Source organism: Gopherus flavomarginatus, chromosome 23, assembly GCF_025201925.1.
Source record: "Gopherus flavomarginatus isolate rGopFla2 chromosome 23, rGopFla2.mat.asm, whole genome shotgun sequence".
Lineage (NCBI taxonomy): Eukaryota > Metazoa > Chordata > Testudines > Testudinidae > Gopherus > Gopherus flavomarginatus.
Window position 1 is genome coordinate 7,050,728 of NC_066639.1, and position 15,467 is coordinate 7,066,194.

At 50.5% G+C, this 15,467-nt stretch overlaps 1 protein-coding gene and 1 non-coding gene across 2 annotated transcripts in view; one reads left to right on the forward strand and one right to left on the reverse strand.

Annotated features, from left to right (window-relative positions):
• LOC127039732 (zinc finger protein 345-like) overlaps positions 1-15,467 on the forward strand; it is a gene marked incomplete at its 5' end in the record, with an annotated part of 237,333 nt that overhangs the window by 173,477 nt on the left and 48,389 nt on the right. The gene's annotated exons all lie outside the window — the stretch shown is intronic.
• On the reverse strand, positions 13,731-13,804 carry TRNAT-AGU (transfer RNA threonine (anticodon AGU)). The gene has a single exon. It is a non-coding gene; the product is annotated as a tRNA-Thr (tRNA).

A 15,467-nucleotide genomic window follows, 5' to 3' on the forward strand; every position in this document is an offset into this window, starting at 1 on the left:
AAAAAGTTGCAATACTGTATTATCACGGGGCCCCTGCGGGGCCTGGGGCAAATTGCCCCACTTGCCTCACTTCTGGGTTGCACTAAAGATGAGTCTCTGATCTTAGGCTCTGCAGTAGGAAAACATAGAATGGACTTCTGCCGCTAGTTGACCCACCTGACCTTTAACGATGAGAGCTGTCTTTCCCAACATGACAGGAAGAGAGCAAGGCAGGGTGCCCCTCAGGAATGGTGCCAGAGGGCTGCTGGGCAGTGACAGGCAGGGATTGGGGATGAAAACTCCTCTGCGCAACTGAGCAAGGGCAGTAGCAGGGAAATGTCATCTGTGAAAATGGCTGTGTGGAAGGTGGAAGGGATTTGGGGGCCCAGCAGGAGGTGCTTGATGTTCAGTGCCTTGGAGCAGCTGGACTTGGACATGGTGGGTGTTCAGGAAATGCACATTAACAACTCTAGGGTAGCTCAATAGGCAGAAGGTGATTGGAGGAAGGGCCTCCAGGCCAAGGAAGAATGATGGGGCTGGAGTCTTGTTTTTCACATTTGCGGTGTGAGTACAGAAGGTGGTGGAGTTCCGACCAGGGAGGGCATTACTGGCAGACTTTGTGCTCTGTGGCACTGGTTACTGCTATATTAGTGTGTATGGTCCCCTGTTAAGGCATAAGAGGGAAGATCAAAGGATCCCTTCCTCTGGACTGCATGATGTTTGTTGTTGGGGGGAGGATTTTAATTGTGTCAGCCGGCCTGAGGACCGCTGGTCACGTTTTCCCGACCGTCAGAGGAAACATTTTTACAATGAGCACTACCTGGCACAGGTCTGTAGTGAGGTCAGCTTAGAGGAGCTCACTCCAGCCACAGAGGGGGTTCACTTTTCTGCATGGACAGACCTGGACGCTCATTGACCGGATTTATGCTTAGCTTTTGTGTCTTTAGCATGTTGCTTCTCAGATTCTTTCTTGGCCTGACTTGTTACACTTTGACACTTAACAGGCCAGAGTTTGTGCACCTTCCTATTATCCTCACTAGGTTTTGATTTCCAAATTTTGAGGGATGACTTTTTGCCTCTAAAAGCCTCCATTACTTGTCTGTATACCTAGAGTGGCTTTCTGCTGGTCCTCCTATCGTAGTTTCTGATTTAGGTCAAACGTTTCATCTGAGCCTCTAATTGCAGTGTTTTTAAATGGTCTGCATGCTGCTTGCAGGCATCTAACACTTGTGACAGCAGCTCCTTTTAACTCTCATCTAACCATCTGTACTTATGCCGATAGGTTGACTTTAGGTCTTTAACTTTGAGCGATAGCTGAGAAGCTGGTAAATCGGACAGAAACCCATTCGACAAACCTCTTCATTTCCTTGTTATTTCCTGATTTCTTTATTCATCGCCTTTTCCTTATTTCCTGGCTGAGGCGGCGGCCTGCCAGGGAGCTCCTCGGCACCTCTGACTGCCTGGGCTGAAGGTAAGAGGCAGGCCTGGGCGTGGCGAGGGCCTCCTGTCCTAGCCTGAGGCCACAGTACTTCCTCGTCCCTTTTCCCACCTGCACCAGCAGGCGGCTGTTGCAGGAGAACACGAGAGAGGCTCTCAAGATGCTAGGCAGCCCTGTGTGGCTGTCAGGGGAAAGAGCCGAGGCTCCCAACTTGACCTGCCATTGACTCGCGTGCTTCTGCGCTCCGTCACCTGAGGTGGGCCAGGCTGTGGATGTGACTGAGGCTTGGGCAGCATGGTCGCGCTTTCCTGATGAGGCATGAGGCAGACCAAGGGCTTTGCACAGCATACAGGGAAGTGGGAGGGAGGCATCTTTGAGCCTTCGTGTCTCGTCCTTTTCTCCCTTACTCCTTGGGTGGAGGCGGGAGGAAGCGAAACGCTCCTGGCTGAAGGTTTTGTGCTCGGCTTTGAGGATTAAGCCCGAGCCTCCAGCACGGCTGCCGGGAGATGGGCTTTTGCAGCGCTGCCCTCACACTCTTTTAGGCAGCAGGTGAACCTTTGTTTCAAGGTGGCAAAAGGGGAACATCACGGTTCCCAGCAGATCCTGAGGAGCCCAGGAGGAGCCTTCAGTGGCATCCCTGGGGGAGCAGAAACCCCCCGTCCTTTCCATCCAATTCTGCCTTCTCTGAATTTCTTCTCACTCCCTATGGCTGAGCCATCATTGCGGTCCTATTGAGGAGAGATGCCTCTATGTGTGGGTGTGCAGAGCCCAGGGCTGAATGAAGATGGAGAGTGACTCCCCCACATACAGATCATCAGGATGGGGTCTCCCCAGGGCAAAATCCCCAGGGTAGGGTTGGATCCCCTTTGTGGGACAGTTGTTTGACAGTTGTGTGCATCTCCAGAATATTCAGCGCTATGTGCAGAGGTCTCTGATGGAGAAGAAGTTGATTTACTATGCAGTGGAGCATCTGGGAGGAACTTTTGATGACCCTGTAAGTAGCTGCATCTTCTTTCAGAGGGCTGAGTTTTCCCTGCCCTAGTCTCATGAGGGCAGTTTATTGCTCGTTAATCTGTGGTACTCATTACAGCAGGATATTATCCTGGCACTGTAAGGGTTAGACACTGATGTGAGTGAGAATAACCTCCAAGGTGAAAAGAAGACCCTCAAAGCCCTCCTTTCTCCTGCTTCTGGGACCCAAGATAAGCCCCAGCTGTGGGTGAAGGAGGAGGAAGGAATTCCCATGTGGGGCATTATTGGGACTTTATGCATCCCTTTGAGCATCATCAGAACCAGGGACACAGACTAGACAGGCCCAGTGGTCTAATCTGTCCTGGGCAGAAATGGGGCACTGAACTAGGCAGGTCCATTTGTCTGATCCAGCATGGGAGTGGTTTGCTGGGTGACTGAGCCCCTGGGTTTGTTTCTTTAAGACCCTTGGACCCCTGATGAGTTGATTCCTGAACCCTGCGAGCAGCCCAGAGCCCTTTGAATCCCGGCTGTGGCTGGCAGGGCTGGCTTTAGGAAGTGCGGGGCCCAATTTGAACATTTTTGGCTAGGCCCCGCAGGGATGATTGGGGGAAAAAAAAGCCTTTCAGTTCTTAGCAACCTGTTCCCTATAAAAAGTTCTGCCACAGTATGTATTTTTTGTACCAGTAGGGTTACCATACGTCCGTATTTTCCTCCCGGATGGTGTTTTAAGAACCAAAAAACCTGACATATCCGTGAAAGTACAGATGTATGTTAACCCTACCTAAAGTTCTTTTTTAAAAAGATGGGTCTGAACTAGAAATGAGCTCTGCCACTCCCTGAGGATGTGCTAGGGTGCACACGTGTGGGTCCTAGCTGCTCCCTGCCCATCTCATTGAAGCAGGTGTGCAGGGTTACTTCCTTGGGAACTGCAGGGCACCAGTGGACATGGGGCTGGCTGGAGGTGGGGGAGGGGGAGGATGCAAGAGGTAGGGTCTGGCTGCAGGCTGGGCAAGGGGTGTGGGGTGGGCTGGCTGGCTTCAGGCAGGGCCAGAGGGAGGGTGCGGCATGGGTTGGCTGGAGACAGGGCAGGGGGTGCAGGGCTGGTGCGGGCAGGGCAGGCAGTGTGGCAGGGGCTGGCTGGAGACAGGGAAGGGGGTGCAGGGCTGGCTGGAGATGGGTTGGTGCAGGGCTGAAGGCAAGGCAGGGGGTGTGGGGCTGGCTGGAGACGGGCTGGCTGCTGGCAGGAACTGGTGCAAGCGGGGCAGGAGGTGCGGGGCTGGTGCAGGCAGGGGGTGCAGCAGGGGCTGGCTGCGGGCAGGGAGTGCAGGGCTGGCTGGGGACGGGCTGGCTGCAAGCAGGGCAGAGGGTGCAGGTACAGGGGGTACAGCCCATCCTCTATGGTGAGTGTCCCCTCTTCCTCCCCCCTCTCCCACCACGGTAGCAGCAGCAGCCTGGGGCTCGGGGGCTATTTAAAGGGCCCGAGGCATCCCTGCTTCCACTGCCCCAGCTCTGTAAATAGCTGTGGGAACCCTGGGGAACCAACAGGGCTCCAGCGGCTATTTAAAGAGCCGGGGAGGTAGAAGCAATGGGAGTCCTGGACTTTTTAAATAGCCCCCAGAGCCCCACAGCCCTACCCCAGGGCTCCAGCAGAAGGGCTCTAGAGGCAATTTAAAGGGCCTGGGGCTCCAGACCCTGCTGGGAGCCCCAGGCCTTTTAAATTGCCCCCTGGGGAAGCTGGGCCACCCTGGTCCAGCGCACTGGCTTTTGCCAGTACACGGTACTGGGGCTTGGGCGCGGGGCCCTCTTAGGAGCGAGGCCGATTCAGGGGAATTGGTTGAATTGGCCTAAAGCCGGCCCTGGCGGCTGGGATTTAAAGAGCTCTGAGCTCCCCGCCCACCTGCCCAGATCCCTATAAATCCTGGCCGAGGCTGAGATTTAAAGAGCTCTGGGCTCCCTGCGTCTGCGGGCAGCTCAGAACCTTTTGAATCCTGGCTGCAGCTAAGCTTTAAAGGGCTCTGGATTCCCCACGGCTGTGGGCAGCCCAGAGCCCTTTGATTCCCGGCTGCGGGCCGCACAGTGAGGCTTCATGGGCCGCATGTGGCCTGCGGGCGGTATGTTGTGCAGGCCTGGCATGGAGGCGCAAAATCGGTAAGAAATTTCCGTGGCCTGTCACTAGCAAATAATAGCCACCATGGATCCTCCCAGAGGTGGCTACATCTTAGCACTGCGGGAAGCAACCCTTCACAGAGACCTTTTGTCTTGGGGTTTGAGATACTTCTCAAGCCACGCTGCACTCAGAGTGACCTCCTCATCCCGTGCCAGCTGGAGAAAAGAAAAGGGTCCAGCCAACTCTCCCATTACGAGCTGCGAACCACTGATCCCAAACAGGGGGAGGCCTCTGGCTTTGATGTGTATTAAATATCTGGCTGGTCTCTTTCTTTGGCAAACATCTAACAGAGCTAAAAGAGGGAACAAATGATTCTCAAGGAGAGGGGAAAGACAATCACTGGGAAATTTAATCCCCTGCAACATCTAGGATGGAGAGCTACTCAGGGCAACAGGTTCCCCTGAAGGAAGAAGTTGTTGGGATTTAGAAACATAAGGAACAGCCCAAAACTCGAGAGGATTTTTAATTGACATTTGATAATGACACAGAGGGAAAACCTGAGCTTTCAGATCACTGTTCAGAAATGAAAGAAAGGGTGGAAATCAGAGATTTTGGATCCATTTTGCAAATTATAGAGAGGAAAGTGGAAAATCAGAGGGATTTTATATCAGTTGTTGATAGGAGGTAAAATCTGAGTGTTTCACATGAATACTTGATAAATGAATAAAGAGGAAATGGGCAACATTTGCAAACATTTTGTGTTCAAGAATCTGAGAAAAGGTGTAAATCTGAGATTTTCTTGGTATTTTATAATTAGAGACAGGAAAATCTCAGGGCATATTCAATTAGAAATAGACAACTAGAGAGAAGTGGGGCAAATGTTTCGGTTATTTTGTATGAATCTTTGAGATTTGCAAAGAAAATGTGTCACAAACTGCATATTTGATAACATGAGAGAAGAACACCAAGATCTGAGGGGAAAGAGTCACTTTTCTGCCAGGGCCCAGTGCTCCCTCCCCCTGCCCCTCCCCCAGGAGTCTCTCACTCACTGGGGGCTCCAGGCCGGGGCTGGTGCAGTCAGAGCTTGGGGCTGCCCAGGGGGCAGGTCCCAGCTGGAGAAAGCCCCCCCCACCCCGGCCAGGATAAGAATGTGCTACTGGTAGCAGCCTGGGGCTGGACCCTCTCTATAGGGGACACTTGCTCCCCCCACCCCTTCCTGGCCCTTCCCACACCCTGTTGCCAGCAGAGTGGCGCCCCCAGCCCAGTCCAGAGGTGTCCCTGTCTCAGGGCCGCCCCCAGCCTCTGCCCATTAACCCTCTGCCCAGTTCAGAAATCACTCGGGGGAACCATTTCCCAGCCACACAAGGACAAATCACTGCAGGTGAAAATAGGGGTAAACACCCCAAATCTGAGATTTGAACTGGCCACTGGCGAAGGGGAGAGAAAATGGGGCACAATCGGGGGAGGGGAACAGGGAACTTTTCAGGGATTTGAGGGAAGAGGGGGGTCACCTTGGATGTTGCTTGTTGCTCTCTAGGGAGAAAGGGGGCAGGACAGGAGAGGAGGGGGGTCCCTACGGGAGGGGGCAGCAGTAAATCCGTGGGGCTCTCAGCCCCCCCTTTCTCTCTCTGCTCCTCGGGGGTCACCTGCTCTTCTCCCCCCGACCCCGGACATGTCCCAGCTGCACAGACATTTTCCATCCATCCCTTTCCCAGGTCTTTCCCCTCCGCAGCCCCCGCCCCACCCCACGCAGGGGCTGCTAGGTGTAATGCATGTTCAGTAGGGGTTTCTCCCCTACTAATGCTGGGGTGTCCTTCTCCTATAGGTTAGTCTATTAATGATCTCATCTTGGTGCCATGTGTGTCAGTTCATTGCCATGGCATTCGTGTGCTCAGACATCTGAGGATGCTCTAGAAAAGCTCCTTGAGTGGGGTGATCCACAGGGAGTAGCTCAAACCTCCAAAGTGCCTGGCCAGGGGCAGGACATTGGCACAGCAAGGGAGGGGTGTGGCAGTGACACCACAAAGGCCTTTTGCAAGACCTCACACTATTGGTCAAAGACTATTGGTGAGCAGGTGGTGACCTCACAGAGAGATGCTGACATCAGCCAGGGGCGAGGGGCCATGGAAACCTCAGAGACCCCTGTGGCTTTGCTTCAGCAAGTCTCCTTCTCCAGGTCTGTCTGAGGACTGAGGGAGTATTCAGGTTCACAGATGTGAGCGCCAGGAGGAACCTCTTTCCAGTTTTCTCCTTCCCTTTTAGTGATTTTACTAGAAAACAGCCGTCCCTGTTTAGAAAGTAAGAGCCTCCTGGAGGTGTGAAACCTGTTCAGTCTGATCCATCTGGTGAGAGTTGAATTCTAGGCATGGAAAATATGAGCTTAAGGAGGCAGAATTTTATTCCGCACTTGGGATTTTGTCCCTTAGAATCATGGGGACATTAGGGTTTGTCCTTTTTGTTTCACCTTTTCCTCCATGCACCTGTCCCTCCCTCCTTTCTCTTCATCTCTTCTTTTGTCCTTTCTCCTGTTCCCCTCCCAACACCAGGACGAGTGTGTGCGTGTGTGTTGCGGGGGAGTGCTCTGCAGCTCTCACTGTGGGAGTTCCACCCAAAAATGTGAGGCTGAAATAGTGCTCAGGCAGTCAGGGCTGGATTAACCTTTTGTGGGCCCTGGCACCAAACATATTTGTGTGCCCCAGTGTAGTCACTGTGGGCTCCGAGTGTGGGCCTGGTGGGGCAGTGCCATTGGTGCCTTCGTATACCCGATACTAAACCTCAGAGACATTTTTCATTTTGATCACACACCTCTCCATGACTATGTGCATTGCCATACACAGCTCCGTCAGCCCGCGGGTTTTCTTATTGAGCTGTACAACCGTGTGGGTTTACCAGTGTCCACAGTGAGCAGAACTTTCATAGTGACCAAGGAAACTCCCCACAGATTTACCTCTTTCCTCATTCAGACCTTCTCTAGCCATGTCTCCAGTACCCCCCCATGTCACCAGTCACTGCATGTGGTCCTAGTCTCAGCTCAAAGTCCTAAAGCCAGCAGACACCTGATCAGTTCTGACAGATCCCTCCCTCAGCCCCCATCCTGCCATGTGAGCAAGCCACCTGCAAACACCATTTCCCCAAAGTGAGGACTTAGCCCTTGGGAATCTGAAGACACCAGCGTCTCTCCCTCTGCTCCCATCTACATGCTAGTCTGCTACCTGGTCACCACCACCTCTCCCCATACTTGTTTCCTTTCTACTTTGGACATGCTCCCAACCAACTGGAAGCTCCCTCTGCAAGCCTGACCTTCTCCCTCCTTCCCTGCTCCCCCGACATTCCTTTTCTACTGGTGACCTCTGTTCCTTGAGGTTAACTCCAGTGTCTTTAGCTGCTCTATCTTAATGGCCCCAGGAGTCATAGAGCCACTTGTAGCTTCTCTAGCTACAGCCATGGGGCAACTGCCAGAGGCCAGCCTTAGACAGCTGCAGCTACTAGCCGCAGGAGCGGAGGCAATGCCAAGGCTGAGCATGCTTGAACCTTGCAAGGGCAGCACTAGGGACTCTAAATCCTCATCCCTGGTCCTAGGCAGCTGCAGACTCTGGAGTTAGGCACTTTCCTCCTCTAGGTTCCCGCAAGGTTACAGAACTGCAGTAAAGTGGAACAATTTTCAGCTTCTGTGATTGGAAGATGTCTGGATCCATCTAATAAGACTGTCCTACATAAATGAGGAAAGTTGAGGTGCCTTTGTTATTCTTTTGTTCCATTCTTTGTTTCTATGGGGAATTTGCCAGTGCAATATCACTGTCTTCCTTTTAAACAAACAAAACTAAAAAAAAAGTGTAATGGCTGTTGAAAATAGCAATTCCAGCCCTCGTTAGCACTGGGAAGACCCCAACGTTTGTTGCTTAATTTTCTCCTACTTTTTCTACAGTAAATGACAGTGGATCAGCATATTTGATTTGGGAGAAATGAAGTAACAGCTGCCCAAATTGAGCTTGAGCACTCCTGATTTTGAGGTGTTCAGATCTGGAAGGCAGGGGCTAGATTCCCTTTCTGAATATTAGATACATCTGGAAAGGAAAAGTCAATTTCTAGTTTCATGGCTCAGAAGTGGAAATCCTCCTGTCCTGTATCTGAAGCTGCCCAAGTCCCATAGAGCCTCTCCTCCCTTACTTACTATTTTACCTTCTGGGGGGATCCACATACCTCCCTTGCCAGGCTTCAGATAGAGAGGGACCCTGTCCAGTTAGTCCACCCAGTTCCTTCTTTGGGATCTGTCAGGTGAGGTCACACCAGCAGCCCTAAGCCAGTCTGGGGAAGTCTTCTGAGGGTGCAACCTGGGCCAAAGCCTTCTACTCCTTGGGCACACCTGTTCCCTATTCACAGGTGCCACCCGCTTGTAGCAGCCAACTCCCCCCCCCTCCACAGCCCAGGGAGTCTCACAGCTTCCCCCCTCCCTTTCCTGTTGATAGCAGCCAAGGGAATGCTGGGAAATGTTCCTTCTCTGCTCCAAGGCAGGGAGCTGGCCAAGGAACTACAGCTCCCAGGGCCCTGTGGGGTCTCAGCTCCCCTGCTGAATCCAGGCTGCTCTAAGGCTCCCTTTCTGCAGGGAGGAGGAAGTTACCGTTACAGGTCCCTTCTGAGCTTGGGCCTAGCACTATGGCAAATCCAGTACTGCTCCCAACACTGTCCAGCTCTGCTGCTGGCAGGATCCCTTCCCATTCTTTTTGTTTCCTGCCTTCCCTCCAAGGAGAAGCCCTGCATTGTTCCTATGTGGGGAATTGAACCCAGGCTGTCTGGGTGAAAGCCAGGAATCCTAACCACTAGACCACATGGGACTTCCATAACACATTTACATGTTCATATTCAATAACACAATTAAACGTAGCCATTCAAAGTAGCCATTTAAAAGAAGCCATTCAAAAAACTTCAAAAACAGACTTCAAAGAGAAATTGCAGAGTTACAACTGATCTGCAAACTTAACACCATTAATTTCAACTTGAAGAGGGACTGGGGGTGGCTGGCTCACTACAAAAGCAATTTTTCCTCTCTTGGTATTGACAACTCCCTGTCAATTACTGGGAGAGAGCCACATCCACCCTGACTGAATTAGCCTTCAACACTGGTTCTCCCCTTGTACGGTAACTCCCTTTACATCATGTTCCAATATATATTTATGCCTCTATCTGCAATTTTCACTCCATGCATCTGAAGAAGAGGGCTTTTTACCCACGAATGCTTGTGTCCAAATAAATCTGTTAGTTCTTAAGTTGTCACCGGACTCCTCGTTGTTTTTGTGAAATAAAAGCAAAATGCACTCTAAGCTGATCTTAACCCTTTCAATGCCCTTACAAACTTAGATGCTTCTCACCACAGGCCGGCTGGTGGCTTTTCAGCCAGGCTCTCCCCTTTCGTCAGTGCTTCAGTTGCTTGGTGTGGGGGTGTCTGTAGATGTAGGTGGACGAGAGAGACAAAGCATGGCAAATGTCTCTCCTTTTATGATGTCCTTTCTTCCCTCTTGGCTTTGCTCCCCCTTCAGAGTTAGGTGAGCATCACTGTGTCCCTCCAAGCAAGTCTGAGCAATTCCCCTGGGGTGTCCTCTTGCAGGTAAGTGATTGCACTGTAGCTCCCTTGCTGAACAATGGCTGTTGATGGGTTGTTTGACACCCTGTCCGGGTGTTGGTTACTTTCCTTACTGTTGTCACTGGGGAGCTAATATTTGGCTGACTCCCCCACCTTACAGCATAGTGACAACCACACTGCACAATTCTCATAACTTCATATGCATGAATGGTAAACATCTATGGGTAGAGAAATGACTTTCAGCAGATCATATCCTTTCCCCTGATGCCTTACAAGGCATGCTCTGTATATAAGATCACGATTATATGAAAATGAGGAATATGGGGGTTACAGCACGCTCCCCCAAAGGTACAGAATGTCACACTGAGATTCTATTTTCATTTGTTATGTAACAGCATTAAAGAGATCCAATGACTGACCAATGGCATTTTCAAGTGCTAAAATAGCAAGCACTGTTGGTCTCTCATTGGCCATCAGCGACTGAAGATACGGTTTAATGAGCCAGAGCTTCAAGGCGAGGGTGGATCTGTCCACTGCCTTCCGTTGTGCTGCTGGGCACCAAGTCCCTGGCGGTCAATATGTGAAGCTGGGAGAAGAGAGTGGGGTGGCAAGCGGTGGTAGGACTTTTGCCACCAGGGTCTAGCTGTCCAACTTCCTCTTCGTACTGCTGGGTCCCCGTCACCTTCAGGTAACACAGGAACTAAGGCAGGAATAGGGAGAGGAAACAAGTAAAGCCGAGCAAGGAAGGCAAAAGTTAATCCTGTCTTTATGGGTAGCTCGCAATTACATCCTTTTTCTGTGCCACAGCTGACGACAACATCCCAGACAGAAAAGCAACAGGCCAAAAAGAAACCTAGCAGCTGCTGAAACAGTTCAGTTGGGAGCATGCTAGACTAACAGGCTCTTCTATCCTCCTTTATGCACGGGAGGGATGTTTTCTAAGAGTGCAGCAGTTCCTTTAACTGCCATGAGTCCCTCATTTCAGGCTTTGCAGCAGGAAAAGACAGCATGGGCTTCTGCACTGAGTTGGCCCACCTGACCTTTCATTCTTCTCTTGCTCTTTGTCAGCAAGGAGAAGAAAAAGAAGCTCTCCCTCAAGCTAGAGTCACACAGGTGACGTAAGGACGACTTCCTGAGTGCTGGCTCCAGTTCTCTGCTCTGCCAGCTGACCTATCGAGGGGCTGCCACCACATTCTCTAGATTTGTCCATCGGTCTGTGGCAGAGTGAGTAACCACCAAGTAGGTGGAGTTTCTGTAGTACAGTGGTTATCACGTTTGCCTAACATGCAAAAGGTCTCTGGTTCAAAACCAGACAGAGATATACTGGCTTCTTTTTCCCAGATCCCCTTGTTGTTCAGAAAGGCCGCTCCTCCTATTGGCCTGTCCCTGGGATAACTACAACCCCTGCATGACAGAGGATGCTGACAGCAGTGGAGAAAGCACCTTGGTGTCAGGCTGGAGAACCTAGAGTAGTTTGGCCAGTCCCCATTTGGAGGCTTGTGGCTTGGCCACCTCTGTTGTTGGAGGTTGGCCTATAGAGGCTGTCACTTCCTGCTGGGCTCCTTTGCATGACTGGCCAAAGGAGGAAGTGAGGCAGAAATGGGGCAATAGATGAAAGTTGAGCTGAGGAAAGCAGGGAAGAAGCTGTGCAGCTAAGTGGAGATAGTAGAGCACCACCCTTCATTCTGCAAAGCCTGGGGAGGTGCAGTTGGCTGCTGGGAGGTTGAATCCTGTGCCTGCCTCTTGGCTTCCCAGGGATGGCTACTTGCAGCCAAGGAGAAGAAGGGGGGTTCTGAGTGAAAGGAAAACAAGCAAAGCTGAGTCCGAGTGGAGAATGGCTGCTCCTTTATGGCCAACCTGGGGGCGTGACTGATGGTTTTAGAGGTGGAGTCTGGGCTGGCTGTGAGCAACTGGGATCCAGGAAACTGCCACCTGCCCTTCTGAGGGCTGAACCCATGGAGATGCAGTTGGCTGCTGGGAGACAGACCCCTGTGGCTGCCTCTTGGCATCCCAGGGATGGGTCCTTACAGCCCAGGAGAAGCGGGGTTCTGGGGGGAAGGAAAAGCAGCAGTGGTGAGGCTGAGTGGGCTCCTTTCTGGCCGAGATGGTGGGCTGTGGTGAGTCTGGGAGTTGCCTGTAAGCCATAAGTGGACATAGTGCAGTGAAAACTGCTTCTCCATTCTGGCCGACCTGGGGGCACCATGGATGACTTGGGAGTGGGGGCAGGGCACTGGCTGTGAGCAAATGAGATCCTGGAAGCCCCAGCCTGCCCCTCCACGGGCTGAGTCTTCTTCTTCTCTCCTGCCATGGGGAGCCCGGCCTCAAGCCTGCCCAGCATGTGCAGCAGCTCGAGCATTAAGCCTTCCTGTGTGCATAACCTAACTACAGCCTAGTGTAATAAGGTGTAAAATTTAGATTGTGAATTTATCTTTAATTTCCATGGTAACTTACTTTGATCTTTTATTCCTACCACTTATAATCCTTAAAACTCCATCTTTCTGTAGTTAATAAATCTGTTTTATGCTGCACTTAAACTGGTGCATTTTACTTGAAGTTCTTGGGAAATCTCAGCTCCATTACAAGGCTGGTTCATGTACTATTCATAGGAAGGGAGGGGTGGACCATGCGTAATAAACACACTGATAAGGCAAGATGGTATGATCTAGGGGCAAAAGGCTGCAGAGCTGTGGGGGGGCGACTCTCTATCATTAGTGTTATGAGTGGCTGGGAGAAGCATTCATGTAATTCAGCTGGCTGTGTCTGCCAGAGATTCACAGCTTGTCTCAGCATCACATGTGTGAGAGGGAGTCCAGGTGATAGGACAAAGGGTTCAGGGGTCCCACTGTTCAGGTTGCATTCCAGAGATCCCATCACAGACTTTCAACAACCACAGCAGATGCTCACTGAGACAGAGAGAGAGAGAGAGATGCCAAAATAATGATCTCCAGTTCCAGCAGACATCAAACTATCAGGAATTCTGTGCACAGAGAAGACCCTGCTAGTGGAAAATGCCTTTGAAAAGGACCTTTCTGTCCCCAGCTGTGGTCGTACAGTGCTCAGTGCTCTGCGTTGTGGCCTCAAGAGTCATGGATGCAAGTTGAGTTACGATGACCTTTTCCTTGTCTCCACGTTTCTTAGGTGCCTCCTTCCAACACTTGTCAGAAAAAATGACCCGTTTCTTTTACAAGCATTTGCATTGCAAGGCAGAGGCAGTCTTCTCTGTTTCCTCAAAAGATTGACCAAAAAGTGGGAGGAGTGGACACATTTGGCAAGGCACCACTGGGTGCTGCATCTCTAACCTCCACTTTACCTGGCAAGTGCCTCTGGGACTTTTCTCCCAGCTGCCCCATTGTTCATCAGTGATAATCAAAAGGAAGACGACATGACATCTGTGTGTGGACATCCCCAGCGAATCACAAGGACATGTGGTGCAGGCTTTTGTGCTGCAGCAATTGCAGTCAAAGCAGCCACCGTGCCAATGCCAGTCACAGCAGCCTTTTCATCAACTCCAGGCTTGTGATTTGATTCTTTCCAATGTTTCTCTCCAAAGAAGCCTTTTCCTTAGCAAGCAATGATTTGGATACCAAGGGAGGTCTCTTCTGTTTCCAAGAAAGACACAGGAAAATGTGAGCAGAGGAGACAAAACTCGTAGAGCAAGGCACCACTGGGAATTGAACCCAGGGTCTCCTGTTTACTAGACAGGTGCTTTAGCCAGCTAAGCCATGGTGCCTATCTCAAGAAACTGCTTGCAACTGTTCTATTTGATGGTCCAAGACAACACCTGCAAATTCCAAACTACAGATGTTCCCCATTTCCCTCAAAACTTGCAAGGAAAAACTGGCAGGCCAAGCCAGGATCTCCTGGTTACTAGGAAGACACTTCAGCCAGCTCTTCCCAAAGGTCACTATTTAGAGACCTTTAAACAGTCTCTGTAGATGTTCACTGACAAAGAGATGCCAAAATAGAGTTCTCCACTGCCTGCAGGCATCACACTATCAGGAGTTCTGTGCACAGAGAGGCCCCTGCTGGTGGAAAAGGCTTTGGTAGAGACTCTTCTGACACCAGCCTGTGCTCATATACTGTTTAGCACTTTGTGTTGTGACTTCAGCATCCACAGATGCCAGTTGAGTTGAGGGACATTTTTCCTGTCTCCACATTTGTCTAATGGCTCCTTTCAACACTTGCCACCAAAAAGACTTGTTTCTTTTGCAAGCGATGTACAGCTAGGCAAAGGCAGTCTTCTCCATTTCCTCAGAAGATCACCAAGCTGTGGGGAGAGAAGACACTTTCAGCCAAGCTGGATGCTGAATCTCCTCTTTATTTAGCAGGTGTCTGTGAAGGACATAAATCTCCATCGTGTAGAGGGCAAGAATAGGAGATTATTACACACAGCACTGGCAGAGTGTCACCTTGCTTATTAAGCTCAGAGACACTGTTAATTGATTACAATAGAAGATATAGATTTTCCATGGGTGGGGGAAAGTGACGGGGTATGGAGTTCCAAACTCTGGGATAGATTTTGCAGCAAGACATGATAAGCACAGTAGCCAAAGGTTAACAGTTTACATAATGTCTCCACCCATGGTCTCAAGTTAGCAAGTTAACATTTCATGAATAATTTGATAAAATGTTATTAGTATAAAATATCTATGCTGAATTCTGATTTGAGGTCCATAGGAAAGGAGCAACTCCTTTGATTGTCCTCCAGGTACATTCCTAGGGGTTAAAGCAAAGAAACAGTGAAAGTATATGGCAATTAAGATTGTTTTCTGTGTGTCTTAAGGCAGGCATTGGTCCCTGGGAAGGGAGGTGGAAGGATGACATATCTTATACTGACATCTGCCAACTTTTCATAAACTCAAGGTTGGATCTGTGGGAAGAACGTCTCCCTACAGAAGAGACTTACACAACAGGAACAGGGATTCTTTGTTCAATCTGCAACTCTGAATAAGACACAATTCTTTAGTTCTTAGCTCCAACACCTGGCAATTTGCTGACCAAGCCTATCTTAGGAAGCAAGGCTTTCTGTTTACCCAGCTTTCTTTTAGCTGGTCACTATTTGCTAGGCTTCTGGTCCCTTGATTATACTCTGGACTTTGGGTCTGGAAAAGAGCTGGCACAATCCGTAGACCAGGTTGTTATATAAAATGCACATGAATTTTAACCCTTCACATACAGTAATGGCAAAGTTCTTGGTGCAGGCTTGTAGCAGTGATGGAATAAACTACAGGTTCAAATCAAGTCTCTGGAGTCCATCCACAGCTGGGATGGGGCATTCAGTCCTTCGTACAGAGCTTCAGTTTGTAGCAAAGTCCCTTCAGAGGTACGAAGCAGGATTGGAGACGAGGCATCAGCCTTTTACAGTCTCTTGCCATGTGGTCTTTGCTTTCTTT